The following is a 12498-nucleotide window of genomic DNA, read 5'->3' as shown; positions in this document are numbered from 1 at the left end:
AGCCGCTGGTGGGTCCTGGCCAGCCCCCTGTGCTGTGGCACTCATGCAGCCCTGGGGAAAATCTGCGTGGCAGCCAGGATGGCCACCCATGTGGCCACTCTCGCAGGGGACCCGGGCGACAGGGGTCTGTGTCGGCTGGGTCTCTTGGAGGCAGTGGTTGGGTAATCTGGGGGCAGCCAAAGGGGAAAGCGCCCCTGAGGCTCTCCCAAAGTCCTCCCCTAAAACAATCTTCATTCATGTGGGCTGCTAATTGCAGGCCCTGCTCCCACAGGGCAGCAGTGGTTAGCAGTGCTGAACTCCCGGGTTTTGCTGAGTTTCTCTGCTTGGTTCCCTTCCACAAGTTCTGCTTTTCTTTCCCCTCAGCCCCACTCAGCACTCAGCTCAGCCTTGTCCTTCACCTGAAATCACTGAGCACAGGGACCTGGTATTGCTTTTCCTCCATGCTTTCTGTGTCCAGTGGCTCATGATCAGCTGTGTTCACCCCGGGGGAGCTCCTGCTACCTCCTCTTCCTCCTTCTCCTCCTCCTCAGTTTGTGACATGAAGGCTCTGTGATGCTTAATGGTGAACAAGGGGTGAACCTCTGGAAATGCACTGCTGGGTTACATTCGTTCCCCTCAAGCCTGCTTGGAAACTGCCCCTCCACTCTCAGTCTGACATCCTCTTTGCCACAAGGCTGAGGACGTGGTCTCTTGGGCTGGAGAGGACCTGGAGATTTTTTGTGGAAAAAAAGAGTGGATTCAGAAGACACGTAGGTGCTGGCTGGGCTCCTTGCTCTGAACTCCAGCTTGTCCAGGGAGCAGAGCCATGGCAATGCTTATTCAGAGGTTGCCGTTCTCACTCCAGCGTCCCCAAGCATCATCAGGGAGCGATACTCCAACGTGCCAGCAAAGCCCATCATGCAGGCACACACAGGCACCATATCTGCCTGTGCAGGGGCAGAGACCCCCCAGTCCCCTCTCTGGAGTGCACCCAGCAGAGGGTCCCTCCCCACCTTGTGCCACCAAACTCAGCTAGCTGCAGTTGTCTTTCCCTGGAGCAAAGGAGCCCAGGGCCGGCACTGAGGGCTGGGGGGGTGCACACACACAGGGTGATGTGCAGGGCTCCAGCCTGCCCGATTCTGCAGCCTGCTCCTCTCCAAAACTACAGCCTTGCTGTGGAGCTAAAGGCATGCAGCTATTGCAGAGGAAACCTATGAAGAAAGAAATGTGGTGACAAAGGAGTAAGAAGGGGTTTGTGGATGAGCTATTGAAACAGATGGGAATTTCCCGGAGCAAGCAGCAGTGGCCAGGCAGCACGGTGGAGGGTAGGGAAGGCTCCTGTGCAACGGCTCATGCTGCCCACCAGCTGTGTGGGCTGAGCGAGGAGACCAGGATGCCCATTGACTCCTTATGGTGTTTTCAGTGACTCATTTGTCTGCGGGAAGCAGCACACCCACAGCAGCTGAAGCAACCTGTCCTCCTCCCCAGGCTGCTCTGGCACAGCGGGGCCAGCTGGCCCCTTCTGCCCAACGACAAGAGCCTGGCAGCAGCCTGGGGCACCCAGCTCACCTCATACCTTGCTTTATCTAGGGGAAGAAACCTGCTGTCAAAGACCCTGCACTGCTCTTTCTGCACTGCCTGACATCCCACCATGGAGGCACAAGCCTTCCCAGTTTTGCCAGCAGTGTCCCCACGTGCCGCCCCAGAGGCAGCCTGGTGCGCTGGCACCAGCCAGCTATCGGTGTGCGGGGACCAAAGGGAGCCTCACCTACAGCACATGTCCCTCGTGCTTACTCTTGCTCTGGCTGAACTCAGCTTCTCTGCCACACCATGCTAGTGGTGGCTCTCACACTGTGCTGATGGTGTCTGTCACAGCCCATCAATGTCTCCCCACTGTCCCCTTGCTAGCCTGCTTGCCTCATCCCTGCTTGTTGGGCTGCCTCTGGTCCTGCTAGCACTGCGTGGCCTCCCTTCCCTTTCCTGCCTGTCCCTGTCTGGCAGGACAGCATCAGGAACTGGGGTGTCTCCTCCATCCCCATCATCCTGCTGCCAGCTGCTTCTCTGCTCTGCTCACCAGGAGGAGTGAGGGGCAGAGGAGATGCTGGCTGAGACCCAAACCAACCTCATCCTCGTCTGCTGACCCTGGCTCTGAGCAGGATGACTCCTGCCTCTCCATGGGAGCTGCTCAGGGACTGGGTGTTGCCATCAATGTTTTCTCTTCCTCTTTCTTTCTAACTGCCTCTTCCCAGACACACACCACGATCATCCAAGCAGGTCCTGATCCCCCTGCACCAGCAGAGCTGGCCAAGGGGTGAGCAGCAACGGGAGCTGCTTTGGATCCCCAGCACTGCTGAGCAAGGACTTGCTGTTCCTCAGCCAGCTGTCACTGGCAGGGATGTTCGTGGGCATCTCCCTGCCTTGTGGCTCCCTGCCCAGGGCAACTGGCAGCCAGGCTGCCCTGCCTGCCCCTGGGACCCCGTCCCACAGCACCTCCTCCCCAGCACCCCTGCCCTCCTCACCAGCTGTCCTCCGAGCATCCCTCACAGTGACCAGCCATCACTGTCCACAGCTACTGCACCCCTGGCTGAGGCACCAGTGGTGTTGGAAGGGGCCAGCTGTCAGGTCCCAGCTGCGCCCAGCCGCAGGCACTGGTGTTAAAGCAGAAACCCCTCCACAGGCATCCCCTCCTGCTCCCCTTGCCAGCTTGGCAAGCGGAGCTGCCCGCAGCACTTTGGGGAGCATCAGGGAGGGGGCCATGGGCTCAGTGGGGCTCGAGGCCGGGGTGCTGGGGCAGCAGGCATTGGCACATCTCCCAGCCCCACACAGACACCGCTCTGCTGTTTCTCAGCACCTCGGCACCGTGTCCCCGGGCAGGAGACACTCTAGCTCCAGCCAGCACTATAAATAAAACCACATTCTTTTACCCCACCAAATAGGTTCTCATTGATTATACCTATTCCTCCTCCTCCCTCCTGCGTCCCTTTGATATGTGAAGTCAGCTGCAGAAGAGCTCGAGGAGCTGCCAGCCTGGTGAGGAAAATGCCACCCCCTCCAGACCCTCTCCCCCTGAGAGAGCCGCTCTCCCCTGGATTTTGCTCTCTGAACAGGCGGCACTGCTGGAGGAGAAGAAACAAAGCTCCCCGGTGGAAGTTTGCCGGCTAATTATTTATTAATCTCCTCCTGACAGTGCAATTGCCAGCAGCAAGGCAGCCCCCGAGCGAGCCCCCTGCCATGGGGAGGGGGATGATGAGGAGGATGGAGGGCTCTGCTGGTGGGGCCTTGCCATGGCCAAGGAGCTCAGCGTGAGTCAACACATGGTTTCCTTCCCTGGCTGCTTCAGTTACAGTTGTGCTGGTGGCTGAGATAAGGGGGGCCCGTGGCAGAGGCCCGGGGTCACCATCCTGGAAAGTGCCGAGGGCTGGTTCCAGGGTGGTCCCTGGTCCCTTGCAGGTGATGTCAGCCGGAGGGCTCAGCCCCTGCCGGATCAGGCAGTGCACAGATGCCTGCTTGCTGCAAGCAGTTATTCCGCACACAGGAGCTCCCCGTGCAGAGATGGCTAGCAACAGAAATAATGCAGCAAAATCACAGCTCACACAGTCTTCCTGGCACTTGAAAGCATCTCGAGAGCTTAAAAAGCTGCAAGATGCTCTCATTCCCATCCTTTTCCTGCTATCCTTGCTGCTCACTGCCTGTGCTTCAGGGGGGTGCATCACTTTCCCAGGCAAGCGGTACCAAGTTGAACATGGCAAATCCTGCCTGCACCATGCAGCAGGAGGCAGGGAGGCCGTGTGCTGCCCGCCGGAGCAGGGCTACGGGTGACTCATCGCCATGCAGTATGCAATTACCAAGGCAAGTGCAGGCCCCTGCTGTTTTGCACAGGTATCTGTGTCAGCCAGGGCTATTTCCAGCTCTCTCTGCACTCCCAGCTCCTTCAAGAGGTAAGGAATACAGCCGCCTAGCTACTCTGCCTGCCACAGGGACAGGCACGATATTCCCATGAGCAAAGAGCCAGGGGGTTGGATTTTGCATCCAAACACTTGAATTGCACAACTGGGGGAGGAGGGTGTGTTGTGCGATTGCCCACACATTTCATGTATTTAAGGGTGCACACACAGGCATAGACCAAATGGAGACACAGAGAGATGCAACGAGGCAGCACAGCGCCTGTTGCCACCGACTAAGCATCAGGCGAGGAGGATTTAGAGCTGTTATTATTAGTGATGCTGGTAGTGCTAGAAAGGAAGCGGCAGGGATGGGATAAAGCAGAGTTTGGAAAATGCTCTGGCCTGGAAAGGCAGGGAAGGGACCAGGACAAAAGGAACAAAGCAACAACGTGCAGCAGCTCTTCTCCCTTCCGTGATGGAGCAGATAACTGCAAGCTCGGTGGGGCAGCATCTCCATCTCCTGATCTGTACACTGACTGTGCGCCATCCCCCATCAAGCTGTTAAGCCAAACCACACTCAGAGAGTGAGATTTTTTGATTCCCAAAATGTTTGCCTAAGACTTTGCTCATTACTTGGTCGCTGTGAGCAGGAAGCAGGGGAAAACTTAGGCATCGAGCACTTCTTGGACAAGCTCCAAGCAAGGGCTACATGCCTCCAGCCACAAGCTTCATCAGCTACAAGGGTTTTGCAGCTGGGGTTGTCACACCAGGGCAGCAGCTGCAGCCCGGTCCCTGTGACCATAAGTGGTGGCAGCTAGGTCATTGCACTGGTGCTCTGCGCAGTAAAACACATCTGCGCTGGGGTGGATGAGGTTCACCCTCCTGGGAAGCCCGAGTGGGCTGAGTGTGCCCGAGGGAAGCGAGCCTGGCCTTGCACAGCCTTTGGCAGATTTCCTGAGGCACTGGAGGCTGCAATACGAGGGAAGTCTCCATATGTGATACGGATGTGCCTGGCATGGGCCACTCTGTGCCTGGGCAGCATGGTGAAGCAATGGGTATATGCCATCACCGAAGCCCCACGGATAGCAAACACCACTTGTCAGGATACACCATCTGTCCTGTTTCATTACCCTGAAGATGAGCGGTGTTCATCACCCAGCTTGGCTCGGGCAAATGGGTCTGCTGGAAGCAAGCGTGGGGGACAAGAGCCGAAGGAGGAAGGGATACAGAGCCAGGACCTGCAAAGGAGCTGGGAGGGCTCCGTGCCTCAACCTCCTGCCTTTGCCTGGCACATGCCCACCAAAGCCTGGGGAGAGCACGAGGCTGCAGTCAGACCTCTTATGAGCGCGGGCTGTGCCATCTGCAGACAAGCTACCGGGCTGCAAGCAGCACTGAGTGCCTTCATCCTTTTCGCAGCCCCCGGCAGAGCCCTTGACATGGGAGAGCTGCTACAGTTTTTGGCTGGAAAAATCACGTTAATCATCCTCAGCAACGCCTCCCTGGCCTTTGTCACAGTTTGGTGCCCCAGTGCCAACTTCATTTTAAAAAGCATTATTTATTTTTAATAAAAGCTGATCTAAACAGTGATATTGTTGGGGTGATAAAAATACAAATGCAGTGGTTGTCACAGATGTCAGCATGCCTGGGAAATGGGGGACTGGCAGTGCCCGGCTGCGCTCCCCTCCAGCCTGTGCTGCTGCCCAGGGAGGAGGAAACACTCGGCAGTGTGTCCCTGTGGGCAGCCTCTCTGCCAGGAAAAGCAGCGCCTGCCTTTTTTTTAATACACAGGTGCACTTCTTATATATACTCGTTATTTTCTAAATATTTAGTAACTTTAATTTCATTTCTTGCATGAATAAATTAGCAAATATGACATATACAAATGCTGGAAAGTAAATTAGTTTGTTAAGCCTCTTCATTAAAAGAACTATCTGTTATTAAAATATTTATGTTGCAATGTGCTGACATTGCATTAACAATAGTAATAAGAAATGCTGTTTATCCATATGAAACTAGATTTTCAGGGCATAGATCTGGCAGCGTGCGTCGAGTTGGCGTGTGGCTGAGGCCACAAACCGCGGTGACTGGCAGCATCTCCACTTGCCCAGGGAGCCATGGTGGGTCACGGGGCAGCTTCCATGTCCCAGGCTGGCGGCCAAGCTGAGATCTGCACCCTGAGGTTTTCCCTGGAAAAGTCCACCTCTGGTCCCCAGCCCCAGCCCCACAGCAGTGTCCAGCAGGCAGGGTGAGAGGGAAGTGAGCAGGAAGCATGCAGGAAGCAAGCAGGAAGCACGCCTTGCTCACTTCCTGAGCATCTTTTCTCCTTCCATCACTCTTCTTTCTGGCAGATGGGAATAAAGCTTTACCGGAGGCCCCAGGGCGAGCCCAGCCTGGCTCCTGCACACCCTTGCCACTGCGGCTCTGCCCGCTCTGTCCCGCTCCGCTGGTTTCTTCTGCGGGGCAATGGCTTTTGGCAGGGCTGGGCAGGGGCAGGGTGCTGCTCCAGGGCTCCTCTCAAGCTCATTTTCTCCCTGGGTTTTCCAAACCAGCTTTATTTGCAGGCGCAAGCCCACAAGCGGCTGTATTTGAATGCTGCCTGGCCGGAGCAGAGTACAGTCATGGCTGGGACAAAACAAAACCAGCATTCATGGGCGGTCATTGAAATTCCCAGCAGCTGTTCCCTCCAGCACACTCATGCCTGCCTTCCTTTGCTGCCCACAGGCACTTCCAGGGGCTTTTTCCTCCTCCTCCTCCTCCTCCTCCCTGCCCCAGTGCAGCGGGTCGTGCAGGGCTGGCTGGGTGCTCGTCCGCAGGTTGAGCCCCCCATGCTCACCGGCACCCCCAGCCCCTGCACCAGTTACAGGTGCCTCGCAGCTGCCTCCCCGGCCCTGACTCATTTCCATTTCCTCGCCATGGTGCCTCACACCCTGAGGCTGACCCACACTCTGGGGCCTCCAGCACCACACCGTGTGGCTCCGGTGGGAGGATTGTCCCCCCACACTGAAGCCCACTCAGCTCCCTGGGGCAGGGGTGCAGACAAGGGTGCACCCCTGGGACACCAGGTAAACCCAGTGTGATGGGGCTTTGGGCCAGATGGAGCCGTGGCAGCCCAAGCAGGAGCTGAGCGGTGCCTTTTGGCCCCTAGCACGCTCACATGAGAAAGAAATTGCTCGTGCATGTTTTGGTCTGGTTGGGTTTAACCCCAGCCCTGGTTTCCCGCGTGGGCTGCCAGCACGGGGGCCCAGCAGGGAGCAGGCAGCAGCACGCTGGGCACCGGCAGCAGGAGCGAGCACGCTGCGGTTTTCCAGCCGGAGACAGGCAGCTGCTGTGAAGAGCTGGTGATGAAATGCTGCCTGCAACCCCATTACAGCTGCGAGTGCGAATAAGTTTAGTGGCCTCAATTTAATTCCCATTTGTACATGGTGAAAAAAAAAAATAGGAAGAAGAGTGAAATCATGGATTGACACGGATCGACTGGGATGGGGATGCTTGAGCTGCAGCCACATGGGAGGCACGAGCTGGCAGGGATGTGCCCAGCCCTGGGCAGAGGGTGCTGCGCTGACAGCAGGGATGGGAGCCTCAGGGTGGGGAGAGGGACACCTCACCTCCCCTGGATGTGCCCAGTACGCCGAGCCTGGGCTGGGAGAGCTGCTGTGGTTTTGTGTAGCTGGAGTCGATCAGCAAGGGAATGCACTGGGCACAGGGCTCCCCACATCCCAGCTGGAGAGCTGTACTGATGTCGAGTGCATGGGCTGCTGTGGGGAAAGCTGAGCACCCACTTCTCCCTCCTCTCCTTGCCCCCAGGGTGTACGTGGGGCTGGAACAGACTTGGCCGAGAGAAGGCTGGAGGAGGGAAGACACTCTTTAAAGCCCCAGGGAGCTGGGACTCCAATTTAAAAAAATAAAGTGAGGATTTTCATCTGTATTTGCTTAGTGAGCTAATGACTTTATTTCTGATTTGATGGTCTTGTCTCTGATGACTCAGGCACAAGAAGGGAAAGTAGATAAGAGCAAAGAGGCCTGGCTGGAGGGATGCTGGTGGCTCTCAGTGCCTGGCATCCCCCCGGCCTGGATCCCTTCCAGGGGATTCCAGAAATGCTGTCGGGACTGGGAGCAGGACTGCAGGCATGGGGAGGGCAGCAGCTTGGGGAGGTGAAAGCAGAAGCAGCCATCCTTGATAAGAGATAGGCTCTGCCCCATTATGGCTATGGCAACCACACTAGCCCAGTATGGCATGACCTGCCTGGATCGTGCTGTACCACTCCAGCCCTCTGACTCTGTCCTCTTCTGGGAGGAGTAAACCTCTCTGACAGAGAGGAGAGGAGATCTTCTCCTTCCTCTGACACCTCCAGCTGGAACCTCTTTGCCCATCCCTTACCACTGAGCAATTGCCAAGGGCTGGCAAGCAGCAGGGAATATCCCAACCTGGGGGAGTTAATCAGTCCCAGAGCAACCCAGCCCCTCCTGGCTGCATTTCTCCATCACGAGAAACAAACACATGTGTTTAGCCTGAATTAGCTGTTTTAGATTGGGAGGTCAACCCCAATCGCACTGCACCCAGTTGACCCCTAGCCTAAACAAGGAGCTGAGCAAAACACACATTTTCTGTGGTGATGAGGAGGTTTCTCCTCTCCCACATTGCTTGCTTCCAAGTGTGTCGAGCCCCACAGAAACGTGAGCAGAGCTCTCTGCGGCTGGAGGGCTAACATTTCAGCTCTTCTATCTAAATAGAAAATGACCCAGTTTCTTTATTTTTCTCTTTTCCCAACGTCCAAGCACCCAAAAAATGAGACGGCAAGTGGAAGCTACAAATAGATTTCACATATCCTGACAGAGCTGGGAGATGAAAGCAAGGGAAATGGCTCCCGCCTCCCCTGCTCGGATCCGGGTACAGCAGCAGCACATCCTCCCCGGCATTAGCTTCCCCGAGTCAGAGAAGCAAGAGATGCTTTGGGGCTGACCCCAGCTCAAGTCCCACATTGCCCTGTCCAACCCCATGGGCTCTGGTGTTCTTTGCCCCCGTGTGTGTGTGTGGAGGTTTGGGCCAGATGAGGTCCCAGGCTGGTGTAAACGGGATGCTGGCTCACTGGGCTGGTGCTCCAAGGAACACCTCGCTGCCAAGGTTCAGCTTCATAGCCCCAGGCTCTGCTGGCACTGTGGCTGGATGTGCCTCCACTTCCACCCTGGAATGGCTCGGGGTGCAGGAACAACTCTTTCCCTAGGGTTTATTTCCTTGGTCCTTTTTTCTGAATGATGCCAAGGAGGCTCATACGGTCCTCACACCCGTCAAGAATCAGGCTCTTTGAGGCAGGGTAGGAGCCTCCCCAGGGCTGCTCCCATCGGCCTTGCTCCAAGTATTAAGGTGAGCAGCAGAACGTGCCCAGCCTTCAACTATTCCTATCACGTCCCATCTGGAGACAGAAATCTGCCTGCTGGCTTTACAATTAAAATTGAAATGATTTGATTATGGGGCTTCATTAGTAAAAACAAACACCAGGCAGCCTTCCTCCCCATCCCACCCCCTCCCTGTCCCCACCCAGCTGTTCCCCCCTGGGGCTGTTTTAGGTAAATCCCAGCCAGGATGCGGGCTGGGCACACAAAGGGGGTTTGTGTCTGCAGCTTGTAGCTATAGTCGGATGCAGCCCAAAGGAGGCAAACTGTAGACCCACACATCACCTCCCTCAGGTAGAGATGCAGTAACAGCCTCGGACTGACAGCTTGATGGACTACTGCCCGACAGCGGGAGTAGCGACGGCTGCAGCAGCAGCAGGACATTTCCCAGCCCTGCTCAGCCCGCTGAACACTTGCAGACCTTACTGGGGGGCTCCCGCAGCCCCTGAGGCTTCTGATTTACACTTTGACTCCAGCTCCCTTTGTTCTGTGAGCCTTTGCAATGGGACCATTTGCACCTTCACACCAACCTGGATTTGCCATTGCCAGATCCATTTTTCTTCCGTGCAGATGAGCCAGCTGCAGGGAAAGCAGGAGTGCGGGCAAGGGCTGAGCCGGCACGGAGTTGGCTGCCCATGGCATATGCAGATGCTCGAATCCCCGAAGCTGAAGCTGCGGCAGTTCTGGGGGAAGTAATTCAATTAACAGTCCAGGCATCGGGAACGGGCTGTGCAGGCTGGGAGAGGAGGAATGTCAATGAAGGAGGGCTAGGGAATGCTGCTGGGTTGGAGCACGGTTCACCTGGCTGCTCCCAGCTCCTGGTTTTCTCTAGCAGATGGGATGGCTCAGGGGCAGCGGGGAGGGGAGGTGGGAATGAGCCAGCCTTTCTGCCTCCAGTGACTGAGGAGAGGAGAGGGCTTTGAAATGGGTCTTCACACTGAACTGGTGGCCCATTTGAAAGGGCCTGTGGCAGAAGAGGTGTGTGCTATCCCCACCGTGGCATGCCAGCTAGCACCCCGTGGAGCCCCATGTCTGCAGAAGGCAGGACGACCCCTCTGCCCTCTCCCTACCTGCAGGCAGGGACAATTCCCTGAGATGCTCACCTGAGCTTCTCCATCCCTGCCTCCCACCTGCACCTTCTGCCTTTGCTTTAGCAAAAAGCTGCCTGTGGGGCCTCCCCAGCGGCACAGAACACGCACCAGTGGGGCCATGCCTCGAGCGAGCAGCCAACTGAGCTGGGAGCTGGCCAAGGAGGCATGAAACCACAGGGCCAGGCTGTCTGGGACCCAACAGTCCCTTTAGCCCTCCCCATATAACAGGGAAAACCTGCGCCCAGAGCTGCAGGGTGTGGGGAGCTGCAGCCACAGGGCTCAGGCTAAGGAGAAACCCCCTGGCTCAGGAGCACGGCCAGCCATGGCAGCTCTAGCTGCAGCAGGGGACGACGGCAGTGCCTGGTGGCATGCAGGGATCACACACGCAGCTTCCCCCTGGGGCAGCAAGCCCATCCAGGCAGGGGAGGCCACATGCTCACCCACAGAGAGGGGAGCAGAGCTGGACTCCAGAGCCCCTGTGCCCAAAATGACTCAAGGCAGGGCTGCCTTTGCTGCCTGGGGGGCAGCAACACCCCAAAGACGTACCAGGGTTGCGTTTGGGATGCCTTTGCAGGGATGTATTTGGAGAACCTCTGCAGTCTCAAGTGCTTCTGCAACAACTGTGTGCAGCCACCCCGAGGATGCAGGCACGAGGGCTGCAGGAGAGCTGGGGCCGTGGGTCTCTGTGCCCTTTGCCAGGCTGGGCAGTAGGAAAGGGCAGCTGTCACAGGAGCCGGCAGAAGGCAGGAGGGTGCTCTGCACCTCCTCCCCACCACGCTCACTGCTTAACTCCTGTGACCTCTGGAAAGCCCCGGAGTGCTGTCCAGCCAGAGGAGTGACCTTGGGGACAGGACAAGCCCACAGGGATCTGCCTTTTGCTGACAAGTGGATGAAGCCCCTCATGCCACAGGACTGAGCAAGCCCCAAGAGACAGGGTGCATCACCCTGGGACCGCCAGCTCAGAGTGTCCCTGCCTGGGGACCCCCTGGGGCACGGTGGGGCAGGGGCATGTGGGGCAGGGGCTGGCATGCCAGCCAGGCTATTCACAGTGGGGAGTATTGCCCGGCCGCTCCAGCTGACTCATGTCACGTCAGGGCCAGGCTGGCTTCCCAGCGGCATGAAGCCTCCCCCTGACTGGTGGCACTGGGCCAAGCTGTGGCCAGGGCAGGTGGCGGGGGAACACAGGTTATAAGGTTACACCAAAGAAAGAGCAGCTCCCAGCGGGATGCTTCCCTCCCTGGCTGCATGCCATCCGCCTGCCCAGCCTCAGCTTGGTGCCTGGGGATGTTCCAGCTCCATCCCCCATGCGGGGGCCTGGATGCAGCCCAGGGATGGTGGGGTCCAGCTGCAGAGATGTGCTCCGACAGCAGGTTCTGGCTGCGGGGATGTGCTCGGACAGGAGGGCTGAGCCGCAGGCAGGGGGGCAGCAGGGTTAGTCCCCTCTGCCTGGCCAAGTGTCACCAAGTCAGTGATGCTAACAGCATTGTTGTCCTACCCAGGCTTGCCTTGTGGGCTAAATCTTTAACCAGAGCAAGGGTTTAACTTTATCAGTGGCTGGAAAAATGTGGCACCATCTCCCTGGGGCAAAGTATCGTGATCCTTGCAGAAATCCCAGATGCAGCTCCTTTTCCTGAGCACCCCTCAGCAGATCCCTGGTGCTTGCATCTGGCCCTCTAGCACGGGCACCCTCTGGGCCAGGGAGCACCCTGTGCCCCACACACAGCCTGGGGTCCCAGCTGGCCCTATCTTCCCTCCAAAATCACGGTTTGCACAGACCCGGGCACACCGGCACAGTGCCAGGACAGAGGAGCTGGCACTTCCCCTTGTAGGGTGTACCTGGGCATGGATTGCCCTCACGGCAGGCAATGCAGGAGGAAAGCCACCACCAGAGCAGAGACTTCTCTGCGTCCCCTTGAGGGGAGCCCCCCCGCTGGCACCATGGACCCCCTGCCAGCCCTGCCGGCTCCCCAGTCTTGGAAAGCTTTCCACAGCCCCTGCCCAGAGCAGGATGATTGATTATCGTTACTAAGGCTGGAGAATGGTTTCTGTGCACATCCAGGTGATTCAAGAGCAATTAGTCACCCACCGGTGGGGGGAGGGGGCTGGGCTGCGCCTCTGTCCCTGCCAAGGTGGGCACCCTCTGCTGCCCGAGT

This window comes from Falco naumanni, chromosome 8 (genome assembly GCF_017639655.2).
Source record: "Falco naumanni isolate bFalNau1 chromosome 8, bFalNau1.pat, whole genome shotgun sequence".
NCBI lineage: Eukaryota > Metazoa > Chordata > Aves > Falconiformes > Falconidae > Falco > Falco naumanni.
This window is presented reverse-complemented; position numbering follows the sequence as displayed.